General features: G+C 35.9%; 1 long non-coding RNA gene across 1 annotated transcript; it reads right to left on the reverse strand.

The window, feature by feature from the left end:
* Positions 1–227: 227 nt before the first annotated feature.
* LOC140431580 (uncharacterized) lies at positions 228–11,750 on the reverse strand. Its single transcript, XR_011949701.1, has 3 exons — positions 11,631–11,750; positions 9,207–9,271; positions 228–341 (listed from the first exon to the last, which is right to left on the reverse strand). It is a non-coding gene; the product is annotated as an uncharacterized lncRNA (long non-coding RNA).
* Between the last annotated feature and the right edge of the window lie 2,225 nt (positions 11,751–13,975).

Genomic DNA, 13,975 nt, shown 5'->3' on the forward strand with positions numbered 1-13,975 from the left:
TAATAAAATAAAAAATAAATTATCAATAAATCAACGGTGTCATTTCAAGAACAAAATATCAATGAAATGTCAGTTGGTATTTCAGTATCCTTTCCTATATTGTAGGTGGTGCTAGAGTTATCGTACCGGACAAACAGTGTGAGTTGTCGTCCAAGCCTTTTATATAGATAGATAATCCTAGAAATAATAAATAATAATGTTTTAAGGTAAAAATAAAACAAAAGGTACAGTTTTTTAAAGGTATAATTAAAAATGTTTATTGTTTATTTATTTATGTTTCGAAGAAGACGAAAGTGTTCTTTCCTTTTTTTTTATTTGTGGTCTTAGAAGAAGATAAATTTCTGAAATAGAAAAAATCTGTTTTAGTATATGAGATAAAAAAATATTACAAATCAAAAATATGTCATTAATAATTTAAAAATCCATGAAGGAATAAATATAAACATCAAGGAAAAGGCAAGAAAAACTAAATACGCCAAAGACAAACAAAATATGCTTGAATTTCGCCTGTCATCAGAACAAAGACAATCACTGTATTTATTCAAAAACATTCAAAAACAATCTTCCCCAATCTTCATTATTTCAAACAACATGTTTACGAGCAAAATGCAATATTTGCCTTCTATGTCTCTGATCAATACTGAGCCAGTAAGTGCCGTTCCTTAGCGAAGTCTTGTCCTTATCGTATTTTGGCTTATTCTAATGTTGTAACGGTCCAAAAATTCGTTTTGTAGGTAAATGCTGATACAAAGAACCTTTACCTTAGTGTACGAAGTTTCAAGAGTGGGATTAAAAGTTACAACTCTTTTGCGGCCTTGACCTGGTGTCCTTGAGTTACTCCCAGTGGCTGCAAAACGTGTTAAAACTCTTGAAATGGTTGACTGAGTGACAACGATTCTAATGTAGTCAGATTCTGAAAAAATTCGATTTTCTTGCTGCTGGTGGCTTATTTAAAGGAAACTAAATAAACTTAACTACTTTGAAGATTAAATAAAACAGACTGAGACTATAATAAATAGAAACTAAAATGAATAATTGATAGTATCATGTTTTCAATTTTCTTGCAAATAAATAATAAAAACTAGCCTTTTTGCAGTATTACCATAAATCTTTAAAATATACCGGTATACAGTGCTAGTAAAAGTCACTTCCCCTCCTCGTATCTTTTGAACGGTTATTGTTCATCATCCAGCCCCATTTTCACATCCATTGTTGGATATAGGCCCCCTCCAAACGTCTCCAGTTCTCTCTATCTCTAGCTGCTGCAATCCAGTTTGTTTCTATTCTCCTTAGGTTATTGTTATAATAGTAAAATTTAGATGGGGTAATAAACAGACGTAGGCTTCTCAACTAGTCTTAACAGGTGACGTGATAGTGACAGATGACGTGACAGCGCCACTGTGACAGATAATTTTAAATGAGACCTTATGTGATACCTCGTTTGAAAGGTATTGAAAATACCTATTTAATCATACTAATTTCATTTGAGTTTAAGATCATTTTGATGAATAAATTAAATAAATACTGAAATTGTAGTTTCGCATTTAATTTTATAAATATTAAAACCTCCGCCTTTGGTTACTTGTCACAAAGTTGACGTTTTTCAATTTTCTAATTATTTTTACGTCAACGTAATTTTTTTGACAATTAAACAGTGGCGAACGTTAGAATATTTATTAATTAAATGCGAAACTGCAATTATTCTAATATCCCTATTCAATCATACTAATTTTGATTGGATTTAGGAAGATTTAAACGAATAAATTAAATAAATAATAAAATTCTAGTTTGGCATTAAATTAATAAAAATTCTAACGTCCCCTTTTGTTTTTTGCCAAAAAAGTTGAAGCTTGTCAATTCTCTATTTAAACTTTGAAAAATTAAAGGCAAATATGGAGCACAATTGTAATAATCAAATCTTGCCCAAGTACTTTCGCTTTCTACAGCATCATCAGGGGCATTTCGTCAAATTTGGGCTATCCAGCAGGCGCAGAATGTAATAAACATGAAATTGAAACATAAATTGTACATAACACTACACTAAAACAAGGACAAACAGTTTAAAATTATTTAAAAAGATTCTACGCTACATTCTTGTCGGCAACAGGAGAGAGAATATTGTGTTTCTCAATACTAACTTAACCGGTATAATGTATCTGGAGATGTTACAAAATGCAATTGAACCGTTAATACTAGAAATTCTGGAGAGGATAATCCAGATGAATTCGGCACTTGGAAATAACGTTTCAACAAGATGGTACCCCCTTCACACCATTATGGTGCAGTAAGACATTAGGCAGCGCAAGACCAATCGACATCAATATAATTCAAGTGTATGCACCTACAACAGAAGGAACAGAAGAAGAGATAGAAGAACTATACCATAGCATTAATCAAGTCGTGAAAAGATTGAAAAAGCGAGACCTAACAATTGTCATGGGTGACTTCAACGCCAAAGTTGGGACCAGCAAAACATCATCTGCATTTGGTCTAGGAAACCGGAACGATTGGGGAGATACATTGGAGATTTTTGCGAAAGCAAATCAATTAGTTATCATAAATACCTGGTTTAAGCTACACCCAAGGAAACTGTACACCTGGAAATCTCCACAGGATTCCGTGGGAAGGATTGTAAGAAATCAGATTAATTACATGCTAATAAATAAGAGGTATAGGAACAGCTGTACATGTGTTAAAACATACCCGGGGGTAGACATAAATTCTGATCATGTACTAGTTGTAGATAATTTTGAAGTCAGAATAAAGAAGGTAAGTAAGGACAAGTAAGTCGATGAAGAAGTATGATGTTAGAAAACTGAAAGATTAGAATGTTTGACTGAAGGTAAGTGAAAACGTCAATAAAAAGGTGCTACAATGCAGAAATGCAGGAACTATAGAGAAAAGTTTGACCATCATACAAGAAACAGTGAGAGAAATAAAAGAACAACACCTGAATAAAGATACAGAGAAATGGAAATCGTGAATGACCTACGAAATACTTGAACTTATGGATCAGAGAAAAAAAAACAAAGTAAATCTCCAAGAATATAATAGAATACATACCATCGTGAGAAGAAAAATAAGAAAAGTCAAGGACAGACAAAAAACAAAACAATGTCAAGAAATAGAGGAGTATCAGAGTGGATATAATAACTTCAACGTTCATCGAAAGATGAATTAAATAGCTGGAAAGTTTCGAAAACGCAACAGCGGAAAAATAACACATGATAAATGCAATCTTGTCATAACCAAAGAAGATAAAAAGAAAGTATGGGAAGAACACTTGGAGAAACTTTTCCATGACCTTAGAACAATACACACCATTAAATAAAATTCAGGTCCCGAAATCCTACCAAAAGAAATATCGGGGCCGTCAGACAAATTAAGGATGGAAAGGCATTGGTTGTTGATGAAATTCCTGAAGAACTGCTGAAGCTAGTAGATGCAAAAAAAATAAAAATAATAACTGAAATATTTAATGAAATATACAAGGCAGAAAAAAATACCAGTAGAGTGGCACAAATTCGTACTATTGCCCAAAAAAACAGGAGCAAAAGTTTGTAAAGACTATAGGACCATAAGCCTAATGAGCCATCTGCTGAAGCTGTTTTTAAAAGTTATCCACAAAGGAATTTACCGGAAATGCGAGGAAAAAATTGCGCCCAATTAGTTTGGATTTGTGAACGCCGTTGGTACAATGGAAGCTTTATTTAGCGTGCAGGTATTGTTTTAGAAATGTAGAGATGTCAACTGTAATGTTTTTGCATTCCTGATTGACTACAAGAAGGGTTTAGATAGAGTCAGGCATGAACAAATGCTGAAAGTGTTGAAGAGGACATAAATTGACGGAAGAGACTTAAAAATGATAGCTAATCTGTATTGGAATCAATCAGCGGTGCTCCGAATAGATGAAGAATCTACAGATCTGGTCAAAATGTTAAGGGAAGTGAGACAGGGGTGCATGATTTCACCACTGATATTCAATCTGTACTCGGAGCACATTTTGAAGAGGCGCTAAAAGATGTTGATGAAGGCATCTCAATAAATGGAGTCAAACTCAATAACCTGCGATATGCAGATGATACAATTGTGTTTTCCAATACCATAGAACTGCATAACCATAGGGCTGCAAAACTTAATTAACAAAATAATGGAAACAAGTAGAACATATGGACTGTATATAAACACCAGAAAAACCAAGCTAATGATCATCAGCAAGGAAAACATAACTAGAGTAAATCTGTATGTAAACCAAATGAAAATTGAACGTGTCTCACAGTACAACTACTTGGGAACTATAATCACTGAGTCGGATGACAATACCCAAGAGATTAAATGTCACATCGGAAAGGCAAAAAGTGCATTCTTGACTATGAGCTCCGTGTTCAAGAGCCATGACCTCACCCTAGGAACAAAAATAAGGCTCCTTGAAGGTTACGTGTACTTACTGCTTCTATATATATAATAACGGATTTATTACGGCTGTCGCCGCTTCTCCGCCCCCAATTTCCATCTTTTTCTGTCATATGCAGTTGCCTCTTCTAAGTCTCTTGCCGCCATTGCTTCATCAATATCGTTGCGCCAACTTCTCCGTGGTCGTCCTCTCTTTCTTCTTTCAGTAGGGATCCATTCCAGTACTCTCCTAGGCCATCTGTACTCTGGCATTCTTTTAACATGTCCGAACCAGATTAATTGTTTTCTTTCTATGTCATCAGTGATATTTCTCTCCATTTTCATTTCGTTTCTTATTTGTTCGTTTCTAACTCTCTCCAGTTTCGATCTACCGCAGCTTCGTCTCAGATAATCCATTTCTGTCGTCATAAGTTTGTTTTTATTAGCTTTGGTGACGTCCCATACTTCCGAACCGTAAAGTGTAATACTTTGAACTATACTACCGTAAATGTGTTTTTTGGTTTCTCGTCGAATTGTTTTTTGCCAGAGAAGAGAGTTTAAGGCACGGGTCGCTGCTCTACCCTTGTTTATTCTTTCCCTGATTTCATCTGCGCTATTTCCCTTCTTGTTGAAAATGACCCCCAAATATTTGCAGGATTGCACGCCTTTGATTTTGTCGTCTTCCAAGACTAGGTCACATATTTCATCTGTTCCCACTGAGAGATATTCACATTTTGTCATATTCATGTTTAGACCTGCCACCTCATATTCTTCTTGCAGTTTTCTTACCATATAGCTAAGATCGTAGCTGTCTTCGGCAATTACTACCTGGTCATCCGCAAAGAAAAGTGTATATAGCTTGTTTTCTTCCACCGTTATTCCCATGTTTCTGCATTTTTTTTCCCATTTCACTAAGGATCTGTCCAAATAGATTTTAAATAAGGTGGGTGACAGACAGCAGCCTTGTCGTAGTCCTTTTGTTGTTTGAAAAGGAGAGGTGATTTCTTGTCCCATTTTAATTCTCGCAAAGTTTTGTTCGTAATATTTTTGAGTGGCGTTAATAAGAATTGGGTTTATTTTCAAGTTACCCATTTCTATCCATAGTTGGGAGATCGGTACACTGTCATATGCTTTTTCCAAATCTATTAAAGCTATATGAGTTTCTCTATTTCTCTGCACTCGTTTTTCCATTGCAATTTTTAATGTGAAGATATTATCCATAGTGGAGCGTCCGGCCCTAAATCCCGCTTGTTCTTCGGGTTGTTTGTCTTTGATATCATTTTCTATCAGGTTTCGTAGTACTTTTGAGTATAGTCGGCCTATAGTAGCAATCACTGCGATCCCTCTATAGTTTTTAGGATCCATCTTTGTGCCTTTCTTGTGTATTGGAGAGATATACGATTGTCTCCATTCTACTTACTGCTTCTATACGGTGTAAAAACGTAGACATTGAAGGCGGAAACGCTACCAAAACTTCAGGATTTTGAGCTATTGTTATACATAAGGATTTTGATGATACCATGGACAGACAAAGTCACCAATGAAGAAGTACTGCGGAAGATAAACACAGCCGGAGATTTGGTCAACATCGTGAATGGCTGTAAGCTGCAGTACTTGGAACATATAATAAGAAATCAAGGCAGATACGAGCTACTCCAATGCATTTTGCAAGGTAAAATTAAAGGAAAAATGATTAAATTACAAAATTAAACTCGCAATATTACCCAAACATAATTAAAAAAACCGACACATTGTTTATTTCTTATGCATTTTGCAAGGTAAAATTGAACGGAAACGGACCCCAGGACGAAGAAGAATATCCTGGCTTGCTAACCTGAGAGCATGGTAGAGAAAGACCTTAACACTGCTATTCCGTATAGCAACAAACAAAGTCATCATAGCCAGAATGATCGCCAACATTCGAAACGGACAGGCACCCTAAGAAGAAGAAGACGTTACCTAGATGAAAATATCGTGGTAGATGGATTGGACGACAAGGTACAATAGAATGGCCAGCTCGGTCACCGGACCTCACACAATTATTTTTTTTTCTGTGGAGATAATTGAAATCTAAAGTTTATGCTACAGCACCCGACAGTATTAACATTTCCCTCATAAAGTGTATGGCAATTTCCCGACATATTTGAACGAGTACGGCATTTTGAATACTTACTATAAAAACTGGTTGTTAAATATTTATTAGTTAAATGAGAAGCTAAAATTTTAGTATTTATTTAATTTATTCATCAAAATGAGCTTAAGCTTAAATAAAATTGTTATGACTGAATAGGTATTCTTAGTACCTTTCAAACGAGGTATCACTTACCATAATGTCCCATTTAAAATTATCTGTCACAGTGGAGCTGAAACGTCATCTGTCACTACTACGTCACCTGTTGTGACTAGTTGAGAAGCCTACGTCTGTTTATTACCTCCCTCCAAATTTCACTGTTATAACCATAACGTTTCAAAAGAAACGAGGGGGAGAACGAACTTTTGACTAGCACTGTATAACGTTATAAAGTAGAGATTTATCAGCTAAAATTACAATTTTAAACTTACGCTTTTGGTGTGCTTTGTATTATAGGATGGAGACTAAACACGCACACGGTAAAATTCTTGACATATATAGATTTGACAACATAAATGATTGCTGGGAACAAATGAAAACGACAATAACCACTGCATCTCGAGAAAATCTTCTAAGACGACCAACAGTTAAAAATGACTGGATGACACAAGACATCTTAGATCTAATGGACGTTCGGAGGCAGTATAAATCCATAAACAGAGAAAAATACAATGAAATACATAAAGAAATCCGAAAAAGAATTAAAGTAGCAAAAGGCCGATGGCTACAAGAATCCTGTTTAGAAATTGAGAAACTGGAGCAACAACACGACAGCTTCCATTTGCATAAAAAACAAAAAGAATTAACAGGCAAAAGCAGAACTTATGGGCAAAATATATTACAAGACTCTGGTGGTAGAATTTTAAGTGATAAAAAAGAGCGATGTACCGAATGGGAAAATTACATAATAGAATTATTTAGATGACCAAAGAATCTACCAAGAAATAACATCTAACCAAGATACAGGCCACCGATTCTAATCTCAGAAGTTCAAAAGGCTATCGACCAAGCAAAACGAAGGAAAGCTTCTGGTCCTGACGAAATACCTGCAGAATTGTTAAAACTATTAGATAATGAGAGTGTTGCGATTATCACATCCTTCTTTAATAAGATATACAGCAGCGGCAAATTACCAGACAACTGGTTAGAATCGATATTTATAACTATTCCCAAGAAAAAGAATGCCAGACAGTGTAGCGACTATCGACTTATCAGTTTAATGAGTCACGCGCTCAAAATTTTTATGAAAATATTGCATTGTCGCATATATAAACTTTGTGAGGGGATAACTGGTGATGAGCAGTTTGGTTTCCGAAACGGTATGGGTACTCGAGAAGCTCTTTTTTGCATGCGAATACTCTTACAAAAGAGCATTGAGTTTAGGAAAAATATTTACGTATGTTTTATAGATTTCGGAAAAGCCTTTGATAGAGTACCACATACATTATTATTTCAATGCTTAGACTCAGTTGGTCTGGACACGTATGACATTAGATTGCTTAAAAATCTTTACTACAATCAAACCGCTTGTGTTAGGGTGGACCAAGAGGTTTCAGCCAAAGTTCCTATTAAGCGTTGTGTCAGACAGGGATGTGTTATGTCACCGATGTTGTTTAATGCCTACACTGAACCAATTTTTGAAATAGCGTTAAATAATCGCCGCGAAGGTGTTAAGATCAGTGGTGAAATTATTAACAACATCAGATACGCCGATGACACCGCAATAATGGCAGAGAGTCTAGAAGATCTTCAAACCCTGTTGAATGCTGTAAACAACGAATGCACTGAAAAGGGCTTAACAATCAACGCAAAAAAAAAACAAAATGGATGGTGGTTGGAAAAATTAATATCGAAGACTCAGTGCTAAGATTAGATAACAAAATTTTGGAAAGGGTGGAACACTTTAGATATCTGGGTAGCTGGATTGACTGCAGGGTTAAAAGTGACGAGGAAATTTCGACCAGAATAGAACTCGCACGGAAAAACTTTATTAACTGGCGTTCTGTATTATGCAGTAGAAGTCTGTCGTTGACCACACGTCTAAGAGTATTGAAGTGCTACGTCTGGTCCACTTTGTTCTATGGATGTGAAACCTGGACAATAAAAATAAAAAATCTCAACAAATTAGAAGCGTTTGAGTTATGGTGTTACCGTCGCATGCTCAGAATCCCGTGGACAGCACACATATCTAACGAACGCGTGCTAGAGACCGTGCACAAAGAGCGAGAATTGATCAACATCATCAAAATGAGAAAGGTCCAATACTTCGGTCATATAATGAGAGGACCTAAATATCGCTTACTCCGGTTAATCATTCAGGGCAAAATCGAAGGAAAACGTTATGTCGGAAGAAAACAACTGTCCTGGCTGCGTAACATTAGACAATGGACAGGTCGAACGGTCGAGGAACTGTTCATCTAGCTGCCGACCGAGAATCATTTCATCAGCTTGTCAATATGACGATAGCCAACGCTTGAATACAAGCACGACACACAAAGAAGAAGATATAGATTTGGAAGTTCATAAACTTTATTATGAAAGAAATTATGAGTATGGCTAAAGTATGAGTAAAGCGTGAAAAAAGTAAATTAAAAACTTGTATATACACAAAATGAAGAACCCAAATTGGAAACTTTGTTCTTTTGTTACTATTTTATTTATAAAAATGGATTTAAAAACTTACGTCAGGATTTCTTTTGTAGTTACATTGGTAAAATCCGAAGACCTTATCAGGAAAAGACATATTTTCTGAAAATTAATAATAATTAGTAAATGTTGTGAATCAATAATCCTGTGATAAAAGTTTTTATCGTATTTCTTCTTCTTAAAGTGCCCTCTCCTCAATGGAGGTTGGCTACTACAATTTTAAAATCTTCTCTATCTTCAGCTGTTCTTATTAGCTGTTCAAAATTTAGCCCTGTCCATTATCGTATTTATTTCGTCTTTATTAAAGTCATGAGTTATTGTTTTTTAAAAAGTTATTTTAGATAAGATTCTACGTTTCATTGATGATGAAGGCGTTAACACGGATTGTGAGGATAAGATCTTTTTAATTCACATTCATAAAAATTTGTGTTTCTAAATTTACAAGGACGTTGCCTCTGTTCTATCTTTAATTTCTGGTTCTTGTTTAAACTTGGGATTGAGTTGACTACTCATAGGATGAAGTTGGACATTTGCGCCAAAAGAAATCATTACCTGATTTGGTTAGTTTTTCAATATTCTGAAGCAATTATGTTTATTTACAATAGTTACTACTGTACGGTGCGGTTTTTTACTACATATTAGGTAGTATAAAACAAGAGACCTCGGAAGCCCTGAAGAAAACATCAAAGAGGATGTCGAATGCTTGGCGCAATGATATTCGACGAGGTTTAACCACGAAGATTGTGAAGTTTAATATTTATTCCTGTAATACGAGGCGTGTTTTTTAAGTAAGTACCGTTTTGGAATTAAAAAAAGACGTGCAAAGATATGGCAATAATTTTATTTTTTGAAAGCCTGTACCTTAATCTACTTTTCTACATAAGTTCCGTGAATATTGAGGCGCTTGTCATAACGTGGCACCAGTTTTTGAATACCCTCCTGATAAAATTCTGCCGCCTGACTTGTTAACCACTGCATCACAAATGTTTTGACTTCGTTATCGTCTTGAAGACGCTGACCGCCCAGGTGTTTCTTCAAGTGCTGGAACAAATGGTAGTCGCTGGGCGCCAGATCAGCGCTGTATGGAGGATGATTTAGAGTTTTCCATTTAAATGATTTGATGAGATCTTTGGTCTAATTAGCCACATGTGGACGGGCATTGTCATGAAGCAAAACGATATCCTTATTCAACTTGCCACGTCTTTTGTTCTGGATTGCACGACGCAGATTTTTCAATGTCTTACAATAAGAAGCTGCATTGATTGTCTCATTACGAGGCAGAAACTCCACTAGCAATACTCCTTTTCTGTTCCAAAAAACTGTGCACATGATTTTCCGGGCAGAAATTGTTTGCTTAAACTTCACTCTTTTGGGTAATGATGAATGTCGCCATTCCATGGATTGTTGTTTCGATTCTGGTGTGACGTAGGCCACCCACGTTTCGTCACCAGTAACAATTTGGTCTAAAAAATCTTCACCTTCACTGTGATATCGCTCAAGGAAAGTCAATGCACTGCCTAAACGTTGGGTTTTGTGCAAATCCGTCAACATTTTTGGAACCCAACGTGAACATAATTTCCGGTAATTCAAGTTCTCGGTAACAATGCGATACAAAACACTATGAGAATACTGAAGAAAGCAGTCGGACAATGATGAAATTGTAAAGCGTCTGTTATCTCTCACCTTTTCGTCCACTTTCTGCACCAAATTTTCATTAACGACCGAAGGACGCCCACTCCGTTCTTCGCCATGCACATTTGTGCGGCCATCTTTAAATGGTCTCACCCATTTCCCAAGATGAATATCGATCGGTTTTACGCCTTTAGCACTAAGAAATCGTATAACAGCCCGTACTTCACAATTAGCGTGACTCACGATTGTTGGAGGCATCTTAAACACTGGAGTAAACAAGTATACAATGAAGAATCAGACTGTAATGGCGTCAGTGCGTAGACAAGAGATGTAGGTAACCAGCGCTCATGCGCTGTAAAACTCATTTGCACGCCCACGTACGTTTTACACTTGTAAATAAAAACATTATAAGCTTATAAACTATTGTCTAGGAGACTCTTTATAACCCTTATTATTATGGAGCCTATTACATACTGGTTTTCAATCGCACACATTCAAAATTGCACATTCCTTTACTGTGCGGACATCTGAAATGACCTATAGAATAGGAAATTTCGCAGGACGAGAAGCGAGTATCCCTGTCTTTCCTGATTATTGTTTTATATTGCTATTATTATTATTTTTTTTTTGTTTGATTCAGTTTTGAGGATTTTTATGAAGATTTCCGACTCGAATAGATACACTTTTTGCACCAGCAATTATTAGTATAGTTATACACATTTTTATTTCAGTACCTATTAATTATATTAGAAAGTTAAAATTCGTAATTTTTCATTTATTAAAGGCAAAATAGCCAAGTGCTAAAGCCACAAAAAAAGTCTATACTTACTTTTTTGGCTAAATTGTTTAGCACACAACAAATAACCGATATATTCGTCTTCCAAAACTTCCTTGGGCAAATAGAGATCCAACATTGACTTGTTCATAACCATATCAGTGTTCATCTGAAAAAAATAACTATACTTAATAGATTTATTAAAAGAAAAAACGTTGGACTCTCAGTATTCCCAAACATAATAGGCTAAAGTCAAGTTTACTTGAGACGGGTTATAAGTTTCACTTCAGAGTTTTAAACATTAATAACGCGATTTTCCTTGTCATGCTTTAGTTTTTATCTGATTAACCCTTTCTTTACGTACCAGCGACGTATATATATACGGTTTGGGGAAAAGTGCCACTGTTCCCAGTGACGTATATATACGTTCTCGAGTGAAAACGTTTTTAATACCATGCCGTTTGTATACGGCATCAAATTTTTTTTTGCACCTCGCCAGCCCTATTGCCGCATCTATCAAGCATTACTACAGTGCTATCAGCCCCAATCCGGTATTGGTACGTTAAAACATGCATTGTGATGAACCCACTGCCGTATTGATACGGCAGCTTCTAATACACGGCGTTTCGGTAACTGCTGGGTAAGGTCGGGATTTTGGTATATTTTTAGCATGTGTCTTGTACCGCAAATATCACGTTAGCACGAACTACGCAGTACTCTGCTGTTACTGTTGCAGTGCAAATGTACTGTGAAATTTCAAGAAAATGTCTGATTCAAGAAAAAAAAGGCGCTCATGCGATACAGGTGGTTTGTGTGGACTAACGCAAAAGAATATGATGATATACTGGCATGCTTGGATTCCGATGAAGAGCCTTTTTTAGAAAGTGAAAGCGATTATGTACCAGATAGCGATGATTCAGAAGAGGAGGAGATTGTTAATATTATTTATGGGAATGATGAAGCTATTTCTGAAAATAAAGATGCTGATAAGTGCGAAATCGAAGTTGTGGTTACAAATACATCGAGAAATGAAACCAAAAGAGCTTTAGCGAATGATTTTAGTATACAGTGGGATAAACAGCAATTTGTTCCTGTCGTGTACGAGTTTAATGACACAAATGCAGGTACCCATTTAGACAATATTGAGATTCCTACCAGGTAAATAGATTGTTTTCTGTCCTTTCTAAATCCAGGTACCGTTAATTTAATCATACATGAAACAAAAAATTTTGCTGCAGCGGAAGTTTGCAAAAATAAAAAGATTGCTTGGTCTCCACTTAGAGAAAATGAATTTTTTACATTTATCGCTGTACTATTGCTCGCAGCACGCCATAGAAAAGCCAAACTTACAGAAAATTGGTCAACAAACAATTTGTTATATACACCCATATTTTCTAGTGTAATATCCCGGAATCGCTTTCAGTCTATGCTGAGAATGTTACACTTCGCTGAAAATGCTGATCGACCTCAAGCGGATTCTTATACAAGGTGCGAGGCGTTTTTTGCAGGTAAAAAACTCATTTGCTAATAATTTTACGCCATTTCAAAATCTGGTAATCGACGAAAGTTTGGTTCTATTCAAAGGACGGCTGCAGTTTAAAACAGTTTATAAGAACCAAACGCCGTCGATTTGGAATAAAATTATTTCTTCTGTGTAACTGTGAAACGGGTTATGTGTTAGACTTTATCGTTTATGTAGGTAAAACACCGAAATAAATCATTATGAGGATATCGGTCTCTCAGGATCTGTGGTTGCGACTCTTATGAAACCCTACTTGGACAAAGGTCACTCTCTCTTTACTGATAACTGGTATACGTCTCCTGGTTTGTCAAATTACCTATTTGACCATACAACTAACTCTTGTGTAGCAGTTAGGGTCAACAGAAAACACATGCCTAATTTAGCAGAAAAACTACAGAAAGGTGCAACTTCCTCAATGTCGACTTGGACTATGTTGGCACTAAAATGGAAGGATCGAGGAGAGGTCACTATACTTACTACCATGCACCAAGACAAAATGGTAGAATTGGCTAAAAGAGGCAGAAAGACAAACGAATTCATTAAAAAACAAGGTTGTGTAATAGATTACAATATAAATATGGGAGCAGTGGACAGGACTGACATGTTACTAAGTTTCACAGAAAGCGTCAGGAAAACCGTCAAATGGTATAAAAAGCTATCCTTTCACATATTGGACCTTTCTATTCTAAATGCACATGCAATATACCTTACACAACACCCAGAGAAAACATCATTGGTCCAGTTTCACTTGAATCTTATTCGTCAGCTTGTAGACAGGTATCTGAATCTAATCTTAAAATAATCTTGTTACAATGAGATGTTATTTTTAGGTATCATTTACCAAAACATACAACGGTAGTGCCTGTGCGAAAGGTTT

Source organism: Diabrotica undecimpunctata, unplaced genomic scaffold (assembly GCF_040954645.1).
Source record: "Diabrotica undecimpunctata isolate CICGRU unplaced genomic scaffold, icDiaUnde3 ctg00000961.1, whole genome shotgun sequence".
Lineage (NCBI taxonomy): Eukaryota > Metazoa > Arthropoda > Insecta > Coleoptera > Chrysomelidae > Diabrotica > Diabrotica undecimpunctata.